Consider the following 25,290-nt stretch of genomic DNA (forward strand, 5'->3'; position numbering starts at 1 on the left):
TCCTCTTCCCGTTTTTTGTTTATTGCTTTTGCCCCAGCTTCTTCGAGATGACGATTTAAATGTTCTACTTCTTTATCTATATCATCAATCGTTTGCTCGATAATTTTTCCCCATTCATCAACTTCGTCAATGCTTTTCCCCGCTTCAAGCTTACCTTTCTCGATGTCTAGCTTCAAGTCTTCTATAGATGCCACAATCTTTCCCAGAGTTTCTTTATGTCGAGTGATCTTCTCGATATTTCCCTTCTCCACGACAGATTTCGTCCTTCCTCGTGTAAGCTTTAGAAGCTGAAGTTCTGCCTCCAGTTTAGCTTCCATTGACTAACAGGTTGTCCAAATCACTGCAGGTCCCGTCGGAGGTGCCACTAATGTGGGGAATTAGTAAGGATAGCCCACACTGTCTCGTCTTCACTAGATTTTTATTCTTCTCCTCTTCTATTCTCGCTAGGTTTCACAACTGTCACAACTCCTCGACTCGACTGATATAAAAGATTACTTCGACTGAAAGCTAAATAAATCAAAGACAATTGTTCCTTATCTTTGCGGGACACCTTAGTTAAAAAGAACGCTGATTGGCTAGATACGAATCTTCCAGACATAAGAATAACAAAATTTCCAGACAAACATTTCACAATCGCTATTTGATATCTATGCTATTATTCTGTTTCCGACAAGGGACATTGGATTGTGATAAAAGACCTTTAAACTGAGATTAAGAGGGAGGGTATGTTCTGCCTAGCTTAAATCTGTTACCAAAGCTTCATTAATTAAGTGAAAATTAAAGTGGAGTTGAAGGGAACACCAATTTAAGTAACTGAACACAGCTGGCCTAACGATTCATCCAGAAGAAATTGAAAAATATAATTGGGATCACTTTAAGTGTTATTTCAGAGATAGTGGGATACCTTTGACATTGTTTATTGGTTTCTTTATTAAAAATAGTCCCCGTGGAATTTTTATGGGAGCAATCACTTCAAAAGCTGGTTTTGTCATGTTCCGTCCCGTCCGTGTCATGTCAACGCACAGTTTGGCATAACACTATATAAACAACGTTGAAACTTTTACTTTAAAAAGAGTCTATTTTTATTGTAGTCTTTCAAAAAGACCATTGTATTTGCACTTATTTTCTTTTACAAAATCATTGAGCTAAGCACCCGTTACGTTGAGGAAATCTTTTAAAAACAGCGGTTTTCAAATGAGTATACCTCTTAAGAGCAGTAACAGATATGTTTCCTCTTATGATTAGATAAGATTTGCCAACCCTATTTTTGACCTATAGTTGCTGTTCTATGATTTCACCGCTTTATTGTTTGTCTAAAGGAATTAGCCGTTTATTGAAACTTAACGCCAATAAAACTCGCCGACTCAAAGCCCTTCATGTTGTCCAGATCATCAAGGTAGTAGCAGAAAGGCAACCCTTGCTGTTCGCCACTTCTACCTTTTCCAACATGGAAAAAGCAACAGGAAAAATTGCTGGAACTTTGGATGATCTTGGCGGTGGATCTGACAAAGCAAAACAGATGCAGCGAAAATGAGTACTGACAGTTTTGATTTTGATTTGTATAAAAAGCACCGGACTCTAACACCAGCTGCAGCCAAGAGCACTCTTGAGCTGACTGCACACCATTTTTCTCTACCATGCCTCTTTGGACTTGGTGGCCGTCTAATTAAACTGGCCTTGTTTGTTTACTATTTTCCCTTTTCTTTATATGTGTTAATTCCCCGAGGGGGTAGGCGGGGGAAGTTCTCCCTATAACGGCTTAAACAGGGAGGCCTCACCCAAAAGAGGTATCTTTTTTAGGCTGCATGAAGAGTGGGATTTTACAAGGTTAAGTATAGAAAAGGATAGAGAAAACTGTGATTTAGGTATTTAAAAGGGCCTTCACAGATATCTAGTACTGATCCAACGAAATGAGTTGTGGTTTCAACTGTATGTATGTGAACGTGGTACCATTTTCTGTGGCAGGCCAGATGAAAGGGTTACCTTTTCTGTCAAAAATTGTATATATAATAGGGTAACGGTTTGGACCTTGGGGTCGAGCCTCCCCGGTGTACCCCCTTCTCCTCTCAATTCCTGAGTTATTTAATTAATTGTATATCTCTGTAAGCGACTATCGTTGAAAGGTTCTAAATGATATCTAAACATTTGAGAAAAATGCACACACTTTCGAATTTGAAATACATGTTTCGGATACAACCGTATCATCATCAGTTTCGGGATGTTGAATGGGAGCGAACCTCACTCAACAAACAGCTAACTTCTCTATAAAAGTCAAACAATGTGGGAAATGAAATTTTTTACCCCCACTCAAATTTGGCATGCAAAGAGATCTTCAAGGGGAATGTCCCAAAACGCTCTTTATTAGCTTTTATTAACGTCCTCACTTTATTGTTGCCATGGTAACATCAGATGTTTGTTGGCACCACAATCTCCAATTTTGAACTCAGAAGCTGCAGTTTAATATCTCTCATACTATCTAGAGATATATAAATAAATAAACATTTAGACCCTCAAAGGGATTGTTGACCTAATCAAAGGCTCCTGTGAGCCAACTCGTGAATGAAGAAGTAAATAATGGCAATGGAAATAATGTGATCAAGGAATATGTTAAGCCTGGTGAATAAATGAGAATGATGTATTTATCAGTAAATGAAACAGGCATACTCGGAAAACATCCGAGTGCTCCTATCAGGAGTCGAACCTAAGACCTTCCGATTACTAGCTCGGATGCTCTACCACTGAGCTACAGGAGACTCGTGGGAGCTAAGGGCATTAAACAAGGTTCATGGGACAAACATCCTGTATACTGATACTGCTAGGATTGGAATGTCAATATGTGGCATATGCGCAATGGAAATAATGTGATGGAATATGTTAAGCCTGGTAAATAAATGTGAATGATGTATTAATCAGTAAATAAGACAGGCATACTCGGAAAAAAATCCAAGTGCTCAGGAAGCTTCAGGAGTATCAGGAGTCGAACCTAGTCCAGATGCTCTACCACTGAGCTAGTTACTGATACAGGGTTGACTGCTCTAAGAACTTTCATTGGCAACTGAAGAGATTCATTTAGAATCGAAACTGCAGTCTTGCCTGAGAAAAAACACTAAACCACTTGTCAGAAGAAATCGCATGACAGTTACCGACTGTCTTAGCTTTGAATATCTACCGGATGCGAGCTAACGCACAAAACAATGGAGATACACGTCATCTCTAAGAACATAATACATAAGCCTTTCAGTACAAAGCAATAGAGCTGAAAACAACTGCAAGAGGCCACAGCTCTCGAAAGCGAGAGACAACAATGATCAACTTTTTAAAGACGTGGATCTGTTAGCCTCTCATATACGTGATAAACGAACAGCCTGCAATCTCACCGCCAGTGGATTACTAGAAACCAGCACCAAAAAACCGACCTCTACATCCTTTATCGAAAATCCAACTCGAAATCCTAACTCGGAAGTTAGTTTGTGCAACAAGATGGCGCTTGAGTCGATTAGGCAGGTAATACTGTTCATCACCGTCCGTTTTTTCAGTCGCGGAAATGGGATCTCTGCTTCAGGTGTACGCAGCTACAAGTCTTAATTACCTCAGGAAATCTATGAACACTAACGGTTTTCGTATATCTTTGCACAGTAGCAGCGAATCACAGTGGTTAAATGGCTCTAGTGATCGATATTATTATTAAAACGAAAAATGTTGCAAACCTGAAAGTTATATTTTTTTTTTTTCGTTTATTGCACAATCACATCATTATATGAAAGAGAAAAACAACCAGAAGACATAAGAAGAAGAGGAAGAAGAAGAAGAAGAAGAAGAAGAAGAAGAAGAAGAAGAAGAAGAAGAAGAAGAAGAAGAAGAAGAAGAAGAAGAAGAAGGAAAAACAGAAAAATTAAAGTTGGACCCTGACTCGAACTTGGCTCGTAACTCGAGCTTGACTCGTGCTACGAGTAAACTTAGACAAATGTATTGAAATGTCAAAACGCGACTAGATGCTTTCTAGCACAGCTACATTCCTCAGTATAGGCATAGTGCCTAAAGTAGCGGCGATGTTTAATGAAAATTATTTGACATCGGATTTCCATACAAACACTGTTATTTCAAGACGTGTTTGCCTACTCCGCCGTTCAAAATGGCGTCGAAAACCGTGATAAGGCCTATTCGATACTGCAAATGCGATATTAGAAATCTATCGTGAAATCGCTAACTTATCGATATGGTACAGCGAAGCCATGGAAACTTCTGTACTTCCTACAGAAACAGTGGAAAGGCTGACAAATAATAAAGACTTAAACTGTGCATTTTTCGTTAGCATCTGATCACTTTTCACATTACCTCTGCGATCAGTTGTTTCGGAATGTTCCTTCACAGCTTGAAGTGAGGTTTCGTCCAGGAGCACGATCTGTACAAACAAATATGGAATGTTAGGGTCACTCAACAAGAACATTAAAGCAAAAAATACTTAAAAGTTACTGACAGTAAATATCAAAACTGATCCCACGACAGATGGGAAATTTCACATTTTATTTTGTTTCACCTAAAAAATAGTTCCGCCGCTCTTTCGTTTTTCTAAAAATTAGAAAAGTTGAATTTACGGCTACACGCCCGCTTCGGGCCCCCGGAAAAACGGGGAAATCGTGTATCTTTCACATCATAGTTACTGTGTAAGCCAATGCAGTCACATTCTCAGAATTTTCGAGCTATCGTTGGTTTTACGAAAGGCTAGCTGGTGCTACTTCGTAATTTTATCGAGATATTTGTCTGTCCGAAAACGAAAGAAATTTGTTTTCCGATGTACGAAATTTTGTGCCGACATTTTAGGGAAGAAAACAAAAGATTTTCTTTAAAACTACATCCGAATTTCTGAGGCGAAATAGCTCTCCGTCGTTTCCGAACAGATATCCACCAAAATCGTGAACTGTTGGATGGCCCTAGATTTTTCAAAACATCCCGCACGATTCTCAATTGCCGTGACGAGAATTCGACAAGTTTCGATTTATTTGACCGTCTCTGAATAGTTATTAAGTTAGTGTGGAATGCGTCTTTAACTGAAACGGTTGCCGGTAAAACATTCCCAACGACAATTATCTGAACTGAAGCGAGGTGTTAAAAATATGCGAATCTTATCCTTCGACAAGTGCTCTAATCCTTTCCCAGAGCTCTCTCTTATCCCACCCTGCATGGAATAGGAAAAAAACTTCGATAAAATAGAGTAAGATTGATTAAAATAACCCACATGTACCTCGCCTGTTGCAGACATCTTGGACAAGGATATGGCGAAAACTGACTAATGTCCTTGTAGGGGCTGAATGTTATTTAAAACAAAAACAGGAAAAATCGACACCCTTACTTGCGAAGAATCAAGAATTCTATGAGCAAACACCTGATTGGAATGACATGTTATGTTCATCGAATTCGGTGTTGTTTATCACCTGATGGGACTTGTGTTAATCTTGTGATTAAACAAACATACAACTTTGTTATTTGACTTCAGTGAGAGGTTTAACATTTCGATGACTGAATATAGTTTTAATGGTGACAATCTGCTAACTGTGAAACAAAACATACACATGGATTTCAAATATGTGGGTTTTACATATTTTACGTTTATTTCTTCACCTCTACGAGCATATTACGAATTCAATCCGCAATTCCCTGCCATGGCCAGTTTGAACCTGCGTGCTCCGGCTCTACAAGCTGGCGCCCTAACCAATTGGGAACGTTAGTTGATGTTTACCTAATTATAAGAGAAATTGTCGTAAAAATTTGGGAAATATTTTAGGCAGATTTAGGGACATTGGATTGTGATAAAAGACTTTTTTACAGAGATAAAGAGGGAGGGTATGTTCTGCCTAGCTTAAATCTGTTACCAAAGGTTCATTAATTAAGTGAAAATTAAAGTGGAGTTAAAGGGAACACCAATTTAAGTAACTGAACACCGCTGGCCTCACGATTCATCCAGAAGGAATTGAAAAATATAATTGGGATCATTTTAAGTGTTATTTGAGAGATAGTGGGATACCTGTGACATTGACATAGTCCCTGTGAAATTTTTATGGGAGTAATGCTTCAAAAGCTGGTTTTGTCTAGAGTGGGCCTATTTAATATGCCGAAAATCTCTCATGTAGCTGCATGTTCCGGCCCGTCCGTGTCACGCCTACGCAATGTTTAGCATAATACTATTGACTATCAGTTGTTTATCATATGATGACGTGTTCCTACGTTAATTCTGTGAGCCGTGAATATAAATATATGAAACATGTATAAATGAAATACTGCTTGATGATTAAAGTATCTGAATAAAGACCAAATTTAATAAAAACAACGTTGAAACGTTTACTTTAAAAAGAGTCTATTTTTATTGTAGTCTTTCAAAAAGACCATTGTATTTGCACATATTTCTTCAGTTACAAAATCATTGAGCTAAGCACCCGTTACGTTGAGGAAATCTTTTGAAAACAGCGGTTTTCAAGTGAGCAGTGACAGACATGTTTCCTCTAATGATTAGATAAGATTTGCCAACCCTATTTTTGACCTATACAGGGTGTTTCAAAAGTTCGTGGACACTTTTTTTAATACAAATAAATGATAGTTTTACGAATCCGATATTAATGAAGCTTTTCCAGTTTTATGTACATTGCTTCCTTTGACCACTGTTAAAAAAATTAATATCCAGAGTGCCCCCCATTGTTCTGAATAACGTTTTTGAGCCGTTGCGGCATGGAACGAGCCAGCTCCCTTAGGCTTGCTAGCGGTATGTTTCGCCAGGCTTGCCGTAACCTTGATTTTAGTCCTCCCATCGTCTTAGGGATCGGATCTCTGTATGCAGCTTCGTCGATGATGCTCCATAGGTTTTCAATAGGGTTAAGGTCAGGTGAATTTGCTGGCCACTCATCTTTTTGGATAAAATTCGGGAGGTTTCTCTTGCACCACTGCTGTGTTGCTTTCACCGTATGAGCTGGTGCGCCATCTTGAACGAAGGTCGCACTGCTATTGTTCGTGAAAAGCTTTCGTTTTACAGGAACTTCTGTTGTAGATCTTCGGCTGAAAAGAGGCTTCACTTCTTTCTCAAGGATTTTTTGTGATATAATACTCTGCCGTTACAGTTTGTCCTTGCGGGATGAAATGTAGGGAAGTGAGGCCGCGGCCTGTCATGCCACCCCAAACCATCCATTTGGCGCTTCCTTTAACTTGGTACGATGGCGGAACTTGACTCTCCTGTGAGCCCCATACTATATCGTTTTTAGGGTTTGGAAGATGAAAAAGGTATTTAGGGCACTCATCGCTAAAGAGAAAATTTTCCCATTCATCTGCTGTAAATTTACGATATTTACGAGCGAATACTAAGCGAGCTTTCCTCTGGTTGTTGCTCAGAAGTGGAAGCTTTTTTCGTCTCAAAGGTTTCCATCCTTTTCTTGACATATACCTTCACACTGTTGGTGCAGATCCAGGCAGACCTTTGTTCTTCAGTTGTTTGCTGATTTTTCTGGTAGAATTTCCTCGTTTATACTTTGCTTTTTCTATAACTTTCTTTGCGGTTCTGTCAAGGACTGATGGTCGACCACTTCTTGGCTTGTCGTAAAACTCTTGTGAACTTGACCACTTCGCTACCCAGCTCTTGCTTTTTTGCAGTATTTTAGCCGTTTCTCGAACAGATACTCTAGATGATCGTAGAATTGCTGCCTGTGCTCTTAAATACACTGCTTTTTTAGGGTTCATAATTAGAAATTTTATCAAGACGTTGAAAATCTACAGTATGTAGTTGCTACTGAAAACAGACAAAAATGGCGGGAAAGTTCAAAAACACACACGACACAGATTTGCACCTTTTGGCGGGAAAATATTTATTTCAACAAGGCTTTTTATCTGACTCATACAAAAGTTCTGAAAATCGATAAACAATAAGATTTGTTAATATCTGCAAGAAAATGGAGAGAAATATAAGAAATCTGGATGAAGTATAGACTTTTTAAAATGTCCACGAACTTTTGAAACACCCTGTAGTTGCACAGGGAGCAGAGGAGTTATGCTAGAAATGTCAATAAAAAAACGTCTTACCTCTGAAAATTGCATTCTTGTATTTCTTTGCGTAGTTAAAACCTCATTTGCGAACCAAATATATGCATTGATTTGCGATCGAATACGATCGATCGTTTCGAACCGCCATTATTTTGAAAAGTGTCGACCGCTGTTTATTGGGACCGTGTATTCAGTTGGACGAAGTCCAACGAATGATTTTCGGAAAGCGAAGCTTTCCGAACGAGGCACGAAGTGCCGAGAAGAAAAAGAGACTTGTCTCTTTTCTTACTGCTGTGACATCTTTGCCGCCCACAGTCAGTTGGCCCAACAAACAGCGGTCGACACTTTTCAAAATAATGGCGGTTCGAAACGATCGATCGCATTCGATCGCAAATCAATGCATATATTTGGTTCGCAAATGAGGTTTTAACTACGCAAAGAAATACAAGAATGCAATTTTCAGAGATAAGACGTTTTTTTATTGACATTTCTAGCATAACTCCTCATTCGTTGGACTTCGTCCAACTGAATACACGGTCCCAATAAACAGCGGTCGACACTTTTCAAAAAAATGGCGGTTCGAAACGATCGATCCCATTCGATCGCAAATCAATGCATATATTTGGTTCGCAAATGAGGTTTTAACTACGCAAAGAAATACAAGAATGCAATTTTCAGAGGTAAGACGTTTTTTTATTGACATTTCTAGCATAACTCCTCATTCGCTGGACTTCGTCCAACTGAATACACGGTCCCAATAAACAGCGGTCGACACTTTTCAAAAAAATTGGGGGTTCGAAACGATCGATCGCATTCGATCGCAAATCAATGCATATATTTGGTTCGCAAATGAGGTTTTAACTACGCAAAGAAATACAAGAATGCAATTTTCAGAGGTAAGACGTTTTTTTATTGACATTTCTAGCATAACTCCTCTCCTCCCTGTGATAGTTGCTGTTCTATGATTTCACCGCTTTATTTTTTGTCTAAAGGAATTAGCCGTTTATTGAAACTTAACGCCAATAAAACTCGCCGACTCAAAGCTCTTCATCTTGCAATGGTAACGGTTTTATCTTCCACATAGGTATGAGGAGAAAGGCAACCCTTGCTGTCCGCCACCTCTACCTTTTCCAACATGGAAAAAGCAACAGGAAGAATTGCTGGAACTTTGGATGATCTGAGCGGTGGATCTGACAAAGCAAAACAGATGCAGCGAAAATGAGTATTGACAGTTTTGATTTTGATTTGTATAAAAAGCACCGGGCTCTAACACCAGCTGCAGCCAAGAGCACTCTTGAGCTAACTGCACACAATTTTTTTCTATTAAGTGTTGCCTTCTTTGGACTTGGTGGTCCTCTAATTAAACTGGCCTCGTTTGTTTACTATTTTCCCTTTTCTTTATATGTGTAAATTTCCCGAGGGGGTAGGCGGGGGAAGTACTTCCTATAACGGCCTAAACAGGGAGGCCTCACCCAAAAGAGGTATCTTTTTTAGACTGGAGGTTGGGATTTTACAAGGTTAAGTATAGAAAAGGATAGAGAAAACTGTGATTTAGGTATTTAAAAGGGCCTTCACAGATATCTAGTACAGATCCAACGAAACGAGTTGCGGTTTCAACTGTATGCATGTGAATATTGTACCATTTTCTGTGGCAGGCCAGATAAAAGGGTTACCTTTTCTGTCAAAAATTGTATATATAATAGGGTAACGGTTTGGACCTTGGGGTCGAGCCTCCCCGTGTAAAACTTTGTTGTATACCCCCTTCTCCACTCAGTTCCCGAGTTATTTAATTATCTGTATATCTCTGAAAGCGACTATCGTTGAAAGATTCTAAATGATATATAAAAAATATTTCAGAAAAATACACACACTTTTGAATTTGAAAGACATGTTTCGGATGCAACCGTATCATCATCAGTTTTGGGATGTTGAATGGGAGCGACCCTCACTCAACAAACAGCTAACTTATCTGTAAAAATCAAACAAAGTGGGAATGAAATTTTTTACCCCCACACAAATTTGGCATGCAAAGAGATCTTCAAGGGGAATGTCCCAAAACGCCCTTGACGTCCTTGCTTCATTGTTACACATCAGATATTTGTTGGCACCACAAACTCCAATTTTGAGCTCAGACGCTGCAGTGAAAAGTGCCAAATGTAAAACACCATTTCTTTAGTCTGTTGATACACTACAACTTAAAACTTATACCAAAGTTAAAACATTTATTCGACTTTTCAAAACTATATGTGGCTTTTGGTTTTATTATTTATAAATAATTAATCGGTCAATGACGTAGACGGTGTGTCAGCCATTTTTTGTTGATGGGCAAAACAGACAACATTTATTCTTGAATCTCTCTTACAGTACATCAGTTCTAGAAATGAAACTATATTGCTAGTTTACAGTAGAGATTGTAATTGCTACATCTGTAAACATTTCTGCGGGGCATACTTATTTTATTCCTAGGGAAAACGAGAAAAAAAGCTAAAAAAATTTATTTCCTGTATATATTTTGACATAATAACTGAACGTGTTGATTCGCCAGTAAAATGTTAAAAAACTGAAATTTAAGAAAATATTACGTACTGATTAAATTCCTAATGAATCCATCTCTTAATGACTGTTACTTTTATAACAACTTCAAGCAAAGTAAAGCTCACTTTATGATTTTGTCCAATTCTGCACGTTTTGACATAAGTTGAAGGAGTCCTTACTTACTACAAATCACTCCAACTGTACAAATTTAAAATTTCTGACTTCTGAACATTTTCTTGCTGTTTTCAAGGCTGTGTACTTTTCTCAAATGTTTATTATATCTCATATTATCTAGAGATATATATAGATAAATAAACATTTAGACCCTCAAAGGGTTTTTGACCTAAGCAAAGGCTCCTGTGAGCCAACTCGTGAATGAAGAAGTAAATAATGGCAATGGAAATATTGTGACCAGGGAATATGTTAAGCCTGGTGAATAAATGAGAATGATGTATTTATCAGTAAATGACACAGGCATACTCGGAAAACATCCGAGTGCTCCTATCAGGGTTCGAACTAAGACCTTCTGATTGCTTGTCCAGATGCTCTACCACTGAGCTAGTTATTGATACAGGGTTGACTGCTCTAAGAACTTTCATTGGCAACTGACGAGATTCATTTAGAATCGAAACTGCAGTCTTGCCTGAGAAACAACACTACACCACTTGTCAGAACAAATTGCTGAAGCATCCTAGAGACTCGCATGACAGTTACCGACTGTCTTAGCTTCGAAATATTTGCCGGATGCGAGCTAACGTACAAAACAATGGAGATACACGTCAGCTCTAAGAACTTAATACATAAGTCTTTCAGTCACGAAGCAACCGAGATGAAAACAACTGCAAGAGGCCAACGCTCTTGAAAGCAAAAGACAACAATGATCAACTTATTTAAGACGTGGATCTGTTAGACTCCAATCAGTATACGTGATAAACGAACAGCCTGCAATCTCACTGCCAGTGGATTACCAGAAACCATCACAAAAAAACCGACCTCTACATTCTTTATCGAACTGAAATCCAACTCGAAATCCAAACTTAGAAGTTAGTTTGTCTCAACTAAAACTAAAAACAATCCTTAGACAAAGTGCACGGCTGAATTGATGAACTTTTATACCGCTGATGGCAAAAGCGGAAATCAGAGAGCGCTTGATCTTTACAAATCTCGGGTCGTGATAGACCATAAAAAAGAGCAAATGTTAGTCCATAACTTATCGTGTGACCAGGTGACTGTTGTTGGTTCAATTTAATGTCCTGAAGCACTCGATTATCAAGTCTCGGGCTCGATTTTCTCCGGTACAGGGTCTCGAGCTCATATTTTCGAAAATTATTTGGTCTCGGTCTCGGTGATTCTCGCATTTTACTATTCGCTACTCCTTTTTTTTGTCCGCGAGGGGTATAGGTTCTATTCTATGTTATCCTGGGTGTCCTGTGGACATGATTAGGCAGGTAATACTTCATCACCGTCCGTTTTCTCAGTCGTGGCAATGGGATCTCTGCTTCAGGTGTATGCAGCTACAGGCCTTAATTACCTTAGGAAATCTATGAACACTAATGGTTGTCGTATATCTTTCCACAGCAGCAGCGAATCACAGTGGTTAAATTATTGGCTCTAGTGATCGACATTACTATTAAAACGAGAATTGTTGCAAACCTGAAAGTTTTTTTTTTTTTTTTGCTTACCACAAGAACATCATTATATAAAAGAGAAAAACAACCCGCAGAAGAAATAAGAAGAAGAAGAAGAAGAAGAACAACAACAACAACAACAACAACAAGAACAACAAGAAGAACAAGAACAAGAAGAAGAACAAGAGAAAGAAGAACAAGAAGAAGAACAAGAGAAAGAAGAACAAGAAGAACAAGAAGAACAAGAACAAGAAGACGAAAAAAAAAAGAAAGAGAGAAAAATTAAAGTTAGACCCTGACTCGAACTTGGTTTGTGGCTCGAGCTTGACTCGCGCTACGAGTAAACTCAGACAAATGTATGGAAATGTCAAAACGCAGCAAAACGCTTTCTAGCACAGCTACATTCCTCAGTTATTTTCTGTAAAATCCTTTGCATAGTGCCTAAAGTTTCCAATTAATGAAGTTTTCAGAAGCGATGTTTTATGAAAATTATTTGACATCCGATTTCCATACAAACACTGTTATTTCAAGACGTGTTTGCCTCTCGTCAAAATGGCGTCGAAAACCGTGATAAGGCCTATTTGATACTGCAAATGCGATATTAAAAATCTATCGTGAAATCGCTAAGTTATCGATACGGTACAGCGAAGCCATGGAAACTTGAGTACTTCCTACAGAAACAGTGGAAAGGCTGACAAATAATAAAGAGTTAAACAGTACATTTTTCGTTAGTATCTGATCACTATTCACATTACCTTTGCGATCAGTTGTTTCGGAATGCTCCTTCACAGCTTGAAGTGAGGTTTCATCCAGGTGCATGATCTGTGCAAACAAATATGGAATGTCAGGGGCACTCAACAAGAACATTAAAGCGAAAAACACTTACATGTAGGAGCTATACTGACAGAGAATATCAAAAATTCCACGACAGATGGCAAATTTCACATTTAATTTTGTTTCACCTAAATGTCCCCCACAATTTATAGTTCCGCCGCTCTTTCGTTTTTCTAAAAATTAGAAAAGTTGAATTTACGGCTACACCCCCGCTTCGGTCCCCAGGAAAAACGGGAAAATCGTGTATCTTTTACATCTTTAGCGAGCTCGTACACAACAACGAGAACTATTCCCGTAATTCTATCCCGGCTGCAGTCAAATCTTTCTATCATCTCTCGTTAAGTGTAAAAATGAAGTGACAAGTCGTATTTTTTAATGTGCTAATTCACTGAGTTGAAGATAGGGACCTTCGAGGGTTAGATTTCTAATTGAAATTAGGGTCAATTTCAGAGGTTTATATCTGTCCTAGCATATGTTTTCTGGAGCAAAATTATACATGAAGTCTAAGCTTAATCCTTCCTTTTCACTCCCTCAAAGTGTATCCAGAGTAAAAAGTGCGCAGGGTATTTTGACGTGGCTCACTGTCACGATTTAACTGTCACGATCACATAGATGAAAAAAAAATCCACTCATCTAAAGTTAACGTTTTTTGTCCTCAACGACAAATCTCGCACTTATGTCCAGGATCGATCTTGTTAGCAAAAATTTGGTAGCAAATTATTTTCGCAATTTTCGCAAAAAAAGATTTAAAGAAAACTGCTATTAGAAAAGTATGGAAGAAATAGCAAAAATCGCAAAAGTAACAACACTTTTTCTTGCTATGTGAAAAGGTTGAGTAACAAATATGGCGAAAATAGCAAGAATGACAAACTTAACAAAATTCTACACTTAGCAAGGGAAAAGGTCAAGTCCGCAAATTTCGCAAAAATCGCAAAAGTAACCAGACTTTTTCTTGCTATGTGAAAAGATTGAGTAACAAATATGGCGAAAATAGCAAGAATGATAAATTGTACAAAATTCTACACTTAGAAAGGGAAATGGTCAAGTAGGGCTTCAAAAAGTCCGCAAATTTCGTAAAAATGGCAAAAGTAACAAGGCTCCTTCTTGCTATGTGAAAAGATTGAGTAACAAATACGACTAAAATAGCTAGAATGACAAATTTAACAAAATTCTACACTTAGAAAGAAAAATGGTCAAGTAGGGCTTCGCTAAGTCCGCAAAAATCGCAAAAGTAACAAGACTTTTTGATTACGGTCAGTAGCAAAATACTGTAATATCAATCTGTGTATGCTTCGTTCTTAATTCCATCAACATACAGCTACAATGCATTAAAAGGAGTTTCGCTCACAGAAGGGGGCAAATTTTAGCAACAAACGGAAACATAAGCAGAACTTTTGATGGCCAAGAACCTACCATAACAATCGCTACAAAATATCAAGAATAGCAAATTGGGGGAAATAAAAACGGGTCATGAGATCCGCGCATTGTACATGAATGGTTCTGTCCAATACCCATAGTTTTTAAACAGGAATTGCCAGTGATCTGGTGATCTTTCTCTTTTAAATTAAGGCTTATAGTTGAACAACAACCACCAAGGGAATATTATTAAGATGTGTATGCCAGTTTATTCATTTTAAATAACAATGTGTGCTTCGTTCTATTACTCATGAACCCATATAACAATCGTTACAAAATTTCAAGAATAGCAAATAGGGGGAAATGAAAACGGGTCATGCAGATCTGCGCATTGTACATGAATGTTTCTCTCCAATATTTGTTACTATTGCGATTTTTCGACATTTTCAGGCACTTCCTACCTTTCTTTCTTTCTTTCTTTCTTTCTTTCTTTCTTTCTTTCTTTCTTTCTTTCTTTCTAAGTCTGGAATTTAATTGCCTAGATTATTCTTGCTATTTCCGCCATATTTACGCAATATTTGTTACTTGGTGTTTTTGAATAGCAAGAAAATTCCTTGTTACTTTTGCGATTTTTGCGGGCTTCTTGCGGCGCTTCTTGGCTTCTCCCTTTCTAACTCTAGAATTTTGTTACCTTTGTTATTCTTGCGATTTTTGTCACGGCTGTGTTTGGCAAGCAAGAAAAATCCTTGTTACTTATGCGACTTTTGCGATATTTGCTAACATTTCGGGGCCCTTCTTGGCTTCATTACTTTTTAAGTCTTGAATCTTGTTACATTTGTTATTCTTATACGATTTTTGCGATATTTGTCACGGGTGTTTATGGCAAGCAAGAAAAATCCCTGTTACTTTTGCGACTTTTTCGATATTTGCGGACATTTCAGGGCTCTTCTTCGCTTCTTCTTTTTCTAAGTCTTGAATCTTGTTGCATTTGTTATTCTTGTGATTTTTGCGACATTTTTAATGACTGTTTTTAGCTAGCAAGAAAAATCCTTGTTACTTTTGCGATTTTTGCGATATTTGCGGACATTTCGAGGCCCTTCTTGGCTTCTTAACTTTTTAAGTCTTGAATCTTGTTACATTCGCTTTTCTTGCGATTTTTTGCGATATTTGTAATGGGTGTTTTAAGATAGCAAGAAAAATCCTTGTTACTTTTGCGATTTTTGCCATATTTGCGGACATTTCGAGGCCCTTCTTGGCCTTCTTTACTTTCTAAGTCTTGAATTTTGTTACATTTGTTATTCTTGCGATTTTTGCGATATTTGTCACGGGTGTTTTTAGGTAACATGAAAAATCCTCGTTACTTTTGCGATATTTGCGATATTAACAGACATTTCTGGGCCCTTCTTGCCTTCTTCTTTTTCTAAGTCTTAAATCTTGTTACATTTGGTATTCTTGCGATTTTTGCGAGATTTGTAATGAATGTTTTTAGCTAGGAAGGAAAATCCTTGTTACATTTTCGATATTTGCGGACATTTCGGGGCCCTTCTTGCCTTCATCTTTTTCTAAGTCTTGAATCTTGTTACAGTTGTTATTCTTACGATTTTTCCCCTATCAGAAATGACTTTGTAACATAATTTTTTCATGAATTATTTCTGTTTCGACAATTGCGAAAATAGTTTGCTAGCAAATTCTTGCTAACAACGAAAAGGGTAGCTGGTGGTACCTCGTAATTTTATCGAGAGACTTGTCTGTCCGAAAACGAAAGGAATTTGTTTTCCAGTGTGCGAAATTTTGGGCCGACGAAAGATTTTCTTTAAAACTACATCCGAATTTCTGAGGCGAAATAGCTCTCCGTCGTTTCCGAACAGATATCCACCAAAATCGTGAACTGTTGGATGGTCCTAAATTTTTCAAAACATCCCGCACGCTTCTCAATTGACGAGAATTCGACAAGTTTCGATTTATTTGACCATCTTTGAATAGTTATCAAGCTAGCGTGGAATACCTCTTTAACTGTAAAGGTTGCCGGTAAAATACTACTAACGACAATTATTTGAACTGAAGCGAGGTGTTAAAAATATGTGAATCTTATCCTTCGACAAGTGCTCTAGTCCTTTCCCAGAGCTCTCTCTTATCCCACCCTGCATGAAATGAGAAAAAAACTTCGATAAAATAGAGTAAGATTGATTATAATAACTCATGTACCTCGCTTGTTGCAGACATCTTGGACAAGGATGTGGCAATAACTGTCCTTGTTTGGAGGCTAAATGTTATTTAAAACAGACCAGGAAAAATCAACAACCTCACTTGCGAAGAATCAAGAAAACTATGAGCAGACAGCTGATTGGAATGACATGTTATGTTCATCGAATTCGGTGTTGTTTATCACCTGATGGGACTTGTGTTCCTATGACTCATGGTTAATTTTATGATTAAACAAACGGACTTTGGATGCAGTCGAGTGTCCCCACCCTGCATGAAATGGGAAAAAAACTTCGATAAAATAGAGTAAGATTGATTATAATAACTCATGTACCTCGCTTGTTGCAGACATCTTGAACAAGGATATGGTGAAAACTGACTAGTGTCCTTGTTTGGAGGCTGAATGTTAATTAAAAACAAAACCAGGAAAAATCGACACCCTTACTTGCGAAGAATCAAGAATTCTATGAGCAAACACCTGATTGGAATGACATGTTATGTTCATCAAATTCGGTGTTGTTTATCACCTGATGGGACTTGTGTTAATCTTGTGATTAAACAAACATACAACTGTGTTATGTAACTTCAGTGAGAGGTTTAACATTTCAATGACTGAATATAATTTTAATGGTGACAATCTGCTAACAGTGAAACAAAACATACACATGGATTTCAAATATGTGGGTTTTACATATTATACGTTTATTCCTTCACCTCTACGAGCATATTACGAATTCAATCCACAATTCACTTCCACGACTAGTTTGAATCTGCGAGCTCCGGCTCTACAGGCTGGCGCCCTAACCAATTGGGAACGTTAGTTGATGTTTACCTTATTATAAGAGAAATTCTCGTAAAAATTGGGAAATATTTTTCGGGCAGATTTAGGAACATTGGATTGTGACAAAAGACTTTTTTACAGAGATAAAGAGGGAGTGTAGGTTCTGCCTAGCTTGAATCTGTTACCAAAGGTTCATTAATTAAGAGAAAATTGAAGTGGAGTTGAAGGGAACACCAATTTAAGTACCTGAACACAGCTGGCCTCACGATTCATCAAGAAGGAATTGAAAAATATAATTGGGATCAGTTTAAGTGTTATTTCAGAGATAGTGGGATAACTGGGATATTGTTTATTGGTTTCTTTATTAAAAATAAACCCTGTGGAATTTTTATGGGAGTAATGCTTCAAAAGCTGGTTTTGTCTAGAGTGGGCGTATTTAAGGTGATTCCCCTGTTTTGCACTGCGCACCTCTTCTACGCACAACAGTCGACCCTTCTTTTCTGTTTAAGTAATTTCTCACTGGCCATTTGTATGAAGACAGTACACATGCAAACGCAAATAAATTTAATGAACGAACTTTCTACAGTACCTGTGATCGGGAAGATGCCTTTTTTTTAACTCGACCCAGTCTTCTCTCGTCCGTAAAGATTTTCAACAAGATTTTTGCGCTTTGAGGATCAATAGTTCGACAACGAGCACGGTGACCCCCACTTTTTAATGCATAAATTTAAATTACAAAACGTTATAATTATCTGCAATATGTCTCGATTTCAAGAAAAGTTTAAAATTCTGCTTTAAAATATTTTGATTTAAGGCTGTAAAGAACAAGTCTTAAGATAGTGCATGTGCTGGGTGTGTACGTATGCAGAGAATTCTTGATTTTGTTACGTAATGAATAACCCTTATAAAACTAAGATGGTTCAAAGTGTATTTCAGAGTCTTTATTGTTGAACTTCTCTAATAACTTAATCTAAGAAGTGCCTTTTCCAGAAATTTTAGTGTCCTTTTCTGCTAACTAGGGTTATAAGTTATGAGGGCCTCGTCGGTCGCAAAGTTGCTGTAAAGGCCATCCATGTTGTGCAAAAACGAGCCCGGTGACCTTTGTTTTTTCTTACATTTTTTTAATATACGTAACATGATTACCAGCTGGATGAAGTTTGAGAAATTTTTTGTTACTTCCTCTTTTAAGGGGGAATCACCTTAATATGCCGAAAATCTCTCATGTGGCTGCATGTTCCGGCCCGTCCGTGTCATACCAACGCACAGTTTGGCATGACACTATTGACTATCAGTTTGTTATCATCTGATGACGTGTTCCTGCATTAATTCTGTGATAAATATATGAAACATGTATAACCTGCGAACGAAAGACTAAGCAGAAAAGACCCTCGCAGTCAACCACCGAAAGCCTGAAAAACTCAGGCCTGAACGCGATCCGAGCCCATGACGTCTGCGATGAGCTCCCAGTTAGTTTGATAGCTCAGTTGGTAGAAAACTGCACCGGCATCGCGGAGGTCATGGGTTTAAAAAACGGATATCGAAGTGAGCGTATTTAATATGCCGAAAATCTCTCATGTGGCTGCATGTTCCGGCCCATCCGTGTCATGCCAACGCACAGTTTGGCATAACACTATTGACTATCAGTTGTTTGTCATATGATAACGTTTTCCTGCGTTAATTCTGTGATCTGTGAATATAAATATATAAAACATGTATAAACTGCGAACGAAAGACCAAGCAGAAGAGACCCTCGCAGTCATCCACCGAAAGCCTGAAAAACTCAGCCCTGAACGCGATCCAGACCCATGGCCTCTGCGATGAGCTCCCAGTTAGCTGGGTGTTAGTAAAACGCGGGGCCGGGGCCGGGGCCGGGATCGGGATCGGGGTCGGGGTCGGGGTCTCTTTTCTTTTTTATTGTTTTTTTTTTTTTTTTCAACATCACAGGTCATTTGTGGGTCAAATAAGGATTAAAGCCAATATAAAAAAGTTAAGTCTCTAAAGCTTACTAGCTTAGGATAGGTCATCGGTGATAACACTCGATTCTGGCGGACATTGGTTCCGTGAATTGACTACTACCTTTTATTCTTCCAAGAAACGAAATGAGGCAAAAAATACAAGGTACGAGACAGTATATTTCCTTGAACTAACAAATTCGTGAACTAGAATGTGCATGAACTTACTATGAACACCCCCGCCGCCTTCCATGATCGTGTTCGTTTGTTACAGTCAATCCATGTCACACGTGAAATAAACATGCATTCGAATTCCTTTGTAAAGCTCGGCATTTGAATAGAATGTAGAACATTTCTCTGGAAATCTTTCCGAAAAAGGCGCATTAACTGCCAAAAAAAACCATTCAAAATACTTGGAAGACAATTTTTATTCTTGAAATACTTGTGTTGTAATATAAAGAAAAATTCATAGTTTTATACCGTCAATAAACTAGGGAAATTTCTACGGGAACTCTGAAATCTCATTGGCGACGTCAAAACTGACATGTTTATTTAAAAACTCCATTCAAATGTAAAAAATAAAAAAAAACGGTGACGTGGATTGACTGTAAAACCCCCTTCCTTCCAACGTCTTGTTGATCAGGTGAAAAACGATTTTGAAAAGCCCTTCCCGTGAAGCTCAGTGAATAATTCATGTTTGAGCCGTTGGTGATGGCGAATATATTATTATTATTATTATTATTATTATTATTATTATTATTATTATTATTATTATTATTATTATTATTATTATTATTGTTAAAAAGAGACCCCGATCCCGGCCCCGCGTTTTACTGACACCCCAGTTAGCTTGATAGCTCAGTTGGTAGAACACTGCACCGGCATCGCAGAGGACATGGGTGTAATAAACGGATATCGAACCTTGTAGTGTTTTCTTAAACGTTTTAATCGTCGATAACGTACTGGTACAAATCGGTTCACCTCTATCGCATTCTTGTATACAATTGTCGTCGAATTTAACTCGTAAATCGTATACTAAATCATCGAAATCGTCTTACAAATCGTATCAACCACAATCTTGTTAATTTAATGATAAGTATTCCATCCTTTTCTTGATGCCCACTACAGACTGTGTAATAACTAATTATGGGGGATCTTTACAAAAGCTCAACAGAGCTTGCTTAAGATCTCCTTGCCTCTTAAAATAAGTGAGTTTTGTAAAAACCTAATAATACATGATGTAAAGGACATAAGGCAAAATAAAGAATGTTATGTCTTTATCAACCACGTTTTCTTGTGTACATGCTTTTCAACTGGTCACGTGATGAGGTCATCATGCCATACAAGGACAACTAAATGTTCACTGCCAAAAATGTCATTTATACGATGTAACAAGTTTCTCTTTCTTCTGGCGGAGAAGTACAAACGACTCTTCAGGAATCCAACCAAATACTTTTATTTTCAAGAGATCGAGCTCTTACAGGTTTGGCCACTGCGAGATTATCCGGGCTACACTAATCACGCAGATCAAGTTATATCAATGTCACGCGAGATATCATAATGTCAATCAATACGTAAGCCCACCCATCTTTTAGCAGTGATAACTTCCAGCATCGCTAACTCCCTCAAATCGATAGATCTAGATATAGGGATATTGTGAGGCAATAAGTAAACACCAGTTTAATATACCTGCCAACTTTTTCTGAGTCTAACGCGTGAGAGTTTTGTCTCCTCATGACCGGCATTTCCGAAAACATCCAAGCCACTTCCGACGATTTCCGACGATTTCCGAAGGCTTTCGACCGTTGCCAAAAGTGTCCGAAAATATTCCGACGACCTTTGAACACGTACGATTCAAACGGACTGTAGACATCTGAAGGCTTTCGCGATTGTTACAAAAAGCAAAGAAATAATACATTTTTTTAGAACAACTCGTCCGGATTTGTTATTCAGGCGTGAGAAGTTGTCCAAGTTTCAAGTTTCAAGTTTATTAAAGATTTAAACACATACAAAGAGAAGATAAGCACTGCTCTCAGTTAGCTACAGCTATTCGAGGCGAATAATTTTGACGCATAACAAATAACAGCAGTTCAACCTTACAGAATTAAAAAAGTAACTTACAATACAGTAGCAGGTAAAACAAGAGAAAGGAAAATACAATGACAAAGAACTAGGACTAGATGTGTACAGTTAAAGAAACGAGATTTACGATAAGAAGATACTTAGCCGATCACTTAACAATATTTAGAGCAAAACAGGGAAGTTATATTACTTTGAGTACTTTGAGTAAAGTTAGGCGAACATGGCCATAGTGCGAAACATAATACACAAGTACGTTATAATGTTGGCAGGAGCAGGATGGATTATGCAGATATAATACGCTGAGTTTTCAAAATATTTTCTTTTTTTGATCAAATCAGATAGGTTAATGTAATCATCTGACTCCGTGAATTTTTCTCAGTTTTATTAAAAACAACAAAGAAATATTGCTACATCGTGATGATTGGATTTGGAGCACGACCAGAACACGATTTAATGGCCGCTATTTCTCGAACATGGTATGATGTGCCTGATATTCCTTGGCCACTATGCCAATCAAAACTCTCAAATTGCATTAGTAGTATACGTGGTCGATTCAACTGTAGCAGGGGCTTTTGGGGCATTTTAGCTCTGTGGCTAAGCGAGAGGTGCCCTGCTACCTACCGGGATCTTTTACATCTAGTGGACCAGATCGTCTTCACAGGAACATAGCGTTTATTGCAGATCTTGACTCATTCTCTTACAGGCGGAACTCAAAAGCTTTTACTGAAGGACATTTGTCATATAAGACCCGTAGCCAATAGTATTTCGGCAACTCATTTTCACTTGCGTAAGCTTAGCAAATGGAGGAAATTCTAAGGAAATTGCTCTTCGCGCCTTTACAAACTGAAGCTCATTTCTTAATCGAAAGAACAGCAGGTGTTCAACACCTATGTGTTTTTCTTGACGGCTACAAAGGCTCCGATATTTCCCCAAACTGAGTGAAATCTATTTTACTGAAAAATGTCCCGTAACACAACTCTGTATTTTCCACTCTTCCAAAGTAATGCCTAAACGCTGGCTACGCACAACTGTTTATGGTCATTTGTTTTTTAGCTCGCCTTATGGTTAAGATCAATTTTAAGATGCGTTTACCAGATAGCCAGATTAAGATGGAATTAAAATTAAAAATAGAATATGTTCCAGATAAATCCATGACCTCTACTGATGAGATGCATCAGCAGGTGATACAGCCCATCATCTCAGCCGTACGACGAAACATACGCGAATTTTCCTTCCTTTTCTTTGTTGTTCATTGAACTTTCTAAGACAATCAGGACTTTCTAAGAGTCCTGGCCCCAGTTGTTCAAAGGCCGGATAACTTTATCCGCTGGATAAGGCACTATTCATGCTCCAAAATATACTTCACGTTAAACGTTGTCCAAGGTTTTCATACACTTCCAAACTTGCGTGTGGTTAGAGTGTGCATATTCACTTGTACAAGAGGAAATACTGAAATCTTTGCACAGATTGAAACTGTCGGATAGTGACTTATCCACAGGATAAAGTTATTCGGCCTTTGAACAACTGGAGCCTGGTTGGTGATGCCATTTTAAGAGTTAGACCTTGCGACTTCGTCGCTCGCTTGGTCGCTGCGCGACCTCGTTGAAGCTCGCTTTGCTCGCTACGAAGAACTTTTTTTTAATATGACTTATAATGTCGCCTTTCTAGCAAGTCTAGTTCGTTGCGTGGTCATCCGTTTCAAAATCGGGAAAGGAACTTTAGTTTCTCTGTACAAGCTACTAAGACGAGCCTGATACTGACTGAACCTTAATTTTTCATAGTTCAAAAATCTCAGACAGACAGACTAGTTTTATCGAAGTTACTTTGCAGAAAAATATCACTGAATCGCGTAACTTTTTACAAGCATTTTCTGAAAAATTACAATAGATCAATAAACCAATTAAAGTACACTGAATACAAATGTAAATCATCTAACAACAGTTTTATAACTAAACATTGATTAGCATTAAAAATTAGGACTAAGCATTTTGTGCCATGCGTGCGTCATAACAGCTGCGAATGACAAACGACTCTGAAATCCTTTTTGTCCTAGTTTGCCGGACAAAGTCCCTTTGTTTCCAACGTTTAAACCTCGATTGATTATTTATGCTAGGAAGCCGCAGACTTGGCAGCTTATTCCCAAAACTCGCCGTTGCTGATCCGTTAAACTCTAGTATTTCAAATATTTACAAAACTCATTACGTGACAATCGAAAAAGGAGATAAATAACCAGCGCAATTTGCTGCTAGGTACGTACGTAAATTTTATATGAATGCCGCAGTGAACTTTAGGAATTCATCAACAGACTTACAAGATAGATGAGACATGAGTCTGGCAGTCAAAGATATGCAGTCTGGTATTACCCCCCTTAATCAGAACTGTTTCCACGTTTTGGATGTCGGAATTAAAGCAAACTATGCGCGTATAACGTCGATGAAAAAGAGAAACAAACGTCTTCCATTTTCTTTGAGCGGAATTTGAAATAGGAGATGCGCGTTGGTTGGGAATACGCGAAGAGACTGGGAATGAGCAGTGAAATGACAGGTGTTTTATATTCTTTCATAGGATCCTGAATAATTTCTTTAATTAAGTGCTCGATCACTCATGAAATGAGGTTAGTGTTGAGACGTGCAATCCCAAACGTACGATTCAACTTAACCCCTTGCCTCCCAGACTTAATTGTTTTCAAGTTTTCTTTTTTTTTTTTTTTTGTTTCTTGCATTTGCCTGTCAGAGTCAGGATCAACATATGAATGACATTTCACAGTACAGGCCCCGATTGTTCGAAGAGCGGATATTCTGTATCCAGCCGATAAAATACATTTTATCCACTGGATAACGATTTATCCAATGGATAAAGTTATCCGCTCTTTGAACAACCGGCGTCAGATGATCTCTTGATTTACAGTACAAAGAAGCACTATTGATCAGAGCTGTCGCATGCCAGTAGTTGTTGATTATGCTTCAGAGTCGGAAAGAGCTCTTGGGTCGAGAAACTGTGAAAAATAAGGAAGCAACTCGTGGGCAAACGTTTTAGATGAAATTTTAATCTTAATCTTTTTTCATTGCATGCAAATGCAGATCGGAATTGCATCACTCACTATTCTGTATAAATACTGGACATCACGTTTCACACAAGGTTGTTCTAATTCGAGACGTTTTAATATGAGGACGAAATTCTAAAGCTTGTGCAACAATTCAAGGAAACATTGCTGACGACAACTCCTAATTACTTAATTTTGGGCCGAAGATATAAGCTGATCATCGAATAAGGGTTTTATTAGCCTGTTTTGATCGAATTTCACGTAAATAGCGACTGTACGCGTACGGCCAAACATTTTTCACAATGATAGTTTGCAATCTGTCATCAAAGGATATCGATTAAGCACAAGGCAGATATCACGAAAAAATCGCATTACAGTCAGTTTAGGGAAGGTCTGTGGGGTCATTCGTAAACATTAGAGGTGGAATCAGTAAAAACTTTGAAAACGAGTTGTACTTCCAAAAAGAAGTAGAAGATTAACAATTTTGTTCAATACTTAGATCGCTTTGAAATCAGGCGACTATACATGATTAACATGTTTCCCTTCGCGTTGCGCCACCTTTTTTTGTGGCTTATTCCATTTGAAGAGTTTTAGATCCAAAGTTCAAATCAAATTTTGGCCGGTTTTAGTATATCTGGCTGTTTCACACTGAGACCAGGGCTTCACACATGAGAAAACAAACGTTAAGATGTTTTTTGACCAAACAGGGCATGCATGTATGTCTGTACCTCTCGCGGAGGGCAGACGACAATAAACATCAATAAAATGATTAAGTTACGCTGGAAAATGATAAAAGAATGGAGGAAATCTATACTAAATCATTCAGAGCGTTTTTTTTTTTAAATCTATGACGGGTAT

At 38.1% G+C, this 25,290-nt stretch overlaps 2 long non-coding RNA genes across 9 annotated transcripts in view; both read right to left on the bottom strand.

Moving 5' to 3' along the window:
* LOC146480829 (uncharacterized) overlaps positions 1-501 on the bottom strand; it is an 18,458-nt gene extending 17,957 nt beyond the window's left edge. The window contains exon 1 of the long non-coding RNA XR_014864614.1: positions 155-501. This is a non-coding gene — a long non-coding RNA (uncharacterized LOC146480829). The remainder of the gene's footprint in view (positions 1-154) is intronic.
* LOC146480825 (uncharacterized) overlaps positions 1-17,249 on the bottom strand; it is an 83,637-nt gene extending 66,388 nt beyond the window's left edge. Inside the window, exons 1-6 of one of the 8 annotated variants that reach the window (XR_014864605.1) lie at positions 16,909-17,115; positions 12,938-13,004; positions 8,059-9,209; positions 5,620-5,737; positions 4,336-4,402; positions 1,059-1,502 (exon numbers count right to left, since the gene is read on the bottom strand). This is a non-coding gene — a long non-coding RNA (uncharacterized LOC146480825). The other 7 variants (XR_014864604.1, XR_014864612.1, XR_014864611.1 and 4 more) reach the window with 7 other exon arrangements.
* Between the last annotated feature and the right edge of the window lie 8,041 nt (positions 17,250-25,290).

The sequence above is a fragment of the Pavona decussata genome, unplaced genomic scaffold (genome assembly GCF_977016875.1).
Source record: "Pavona decussata unplaced genomic scaffold, jaPavDecu1.1 SCAFFOLD_52, whole genome shotgun sequence".
Taxonomy (NCBI): Eukaryota; Metazoa; Cnidaria; class Anthozoa; order Scleractinia; family Agariciidae; genus Pavona; species Pavona decussata.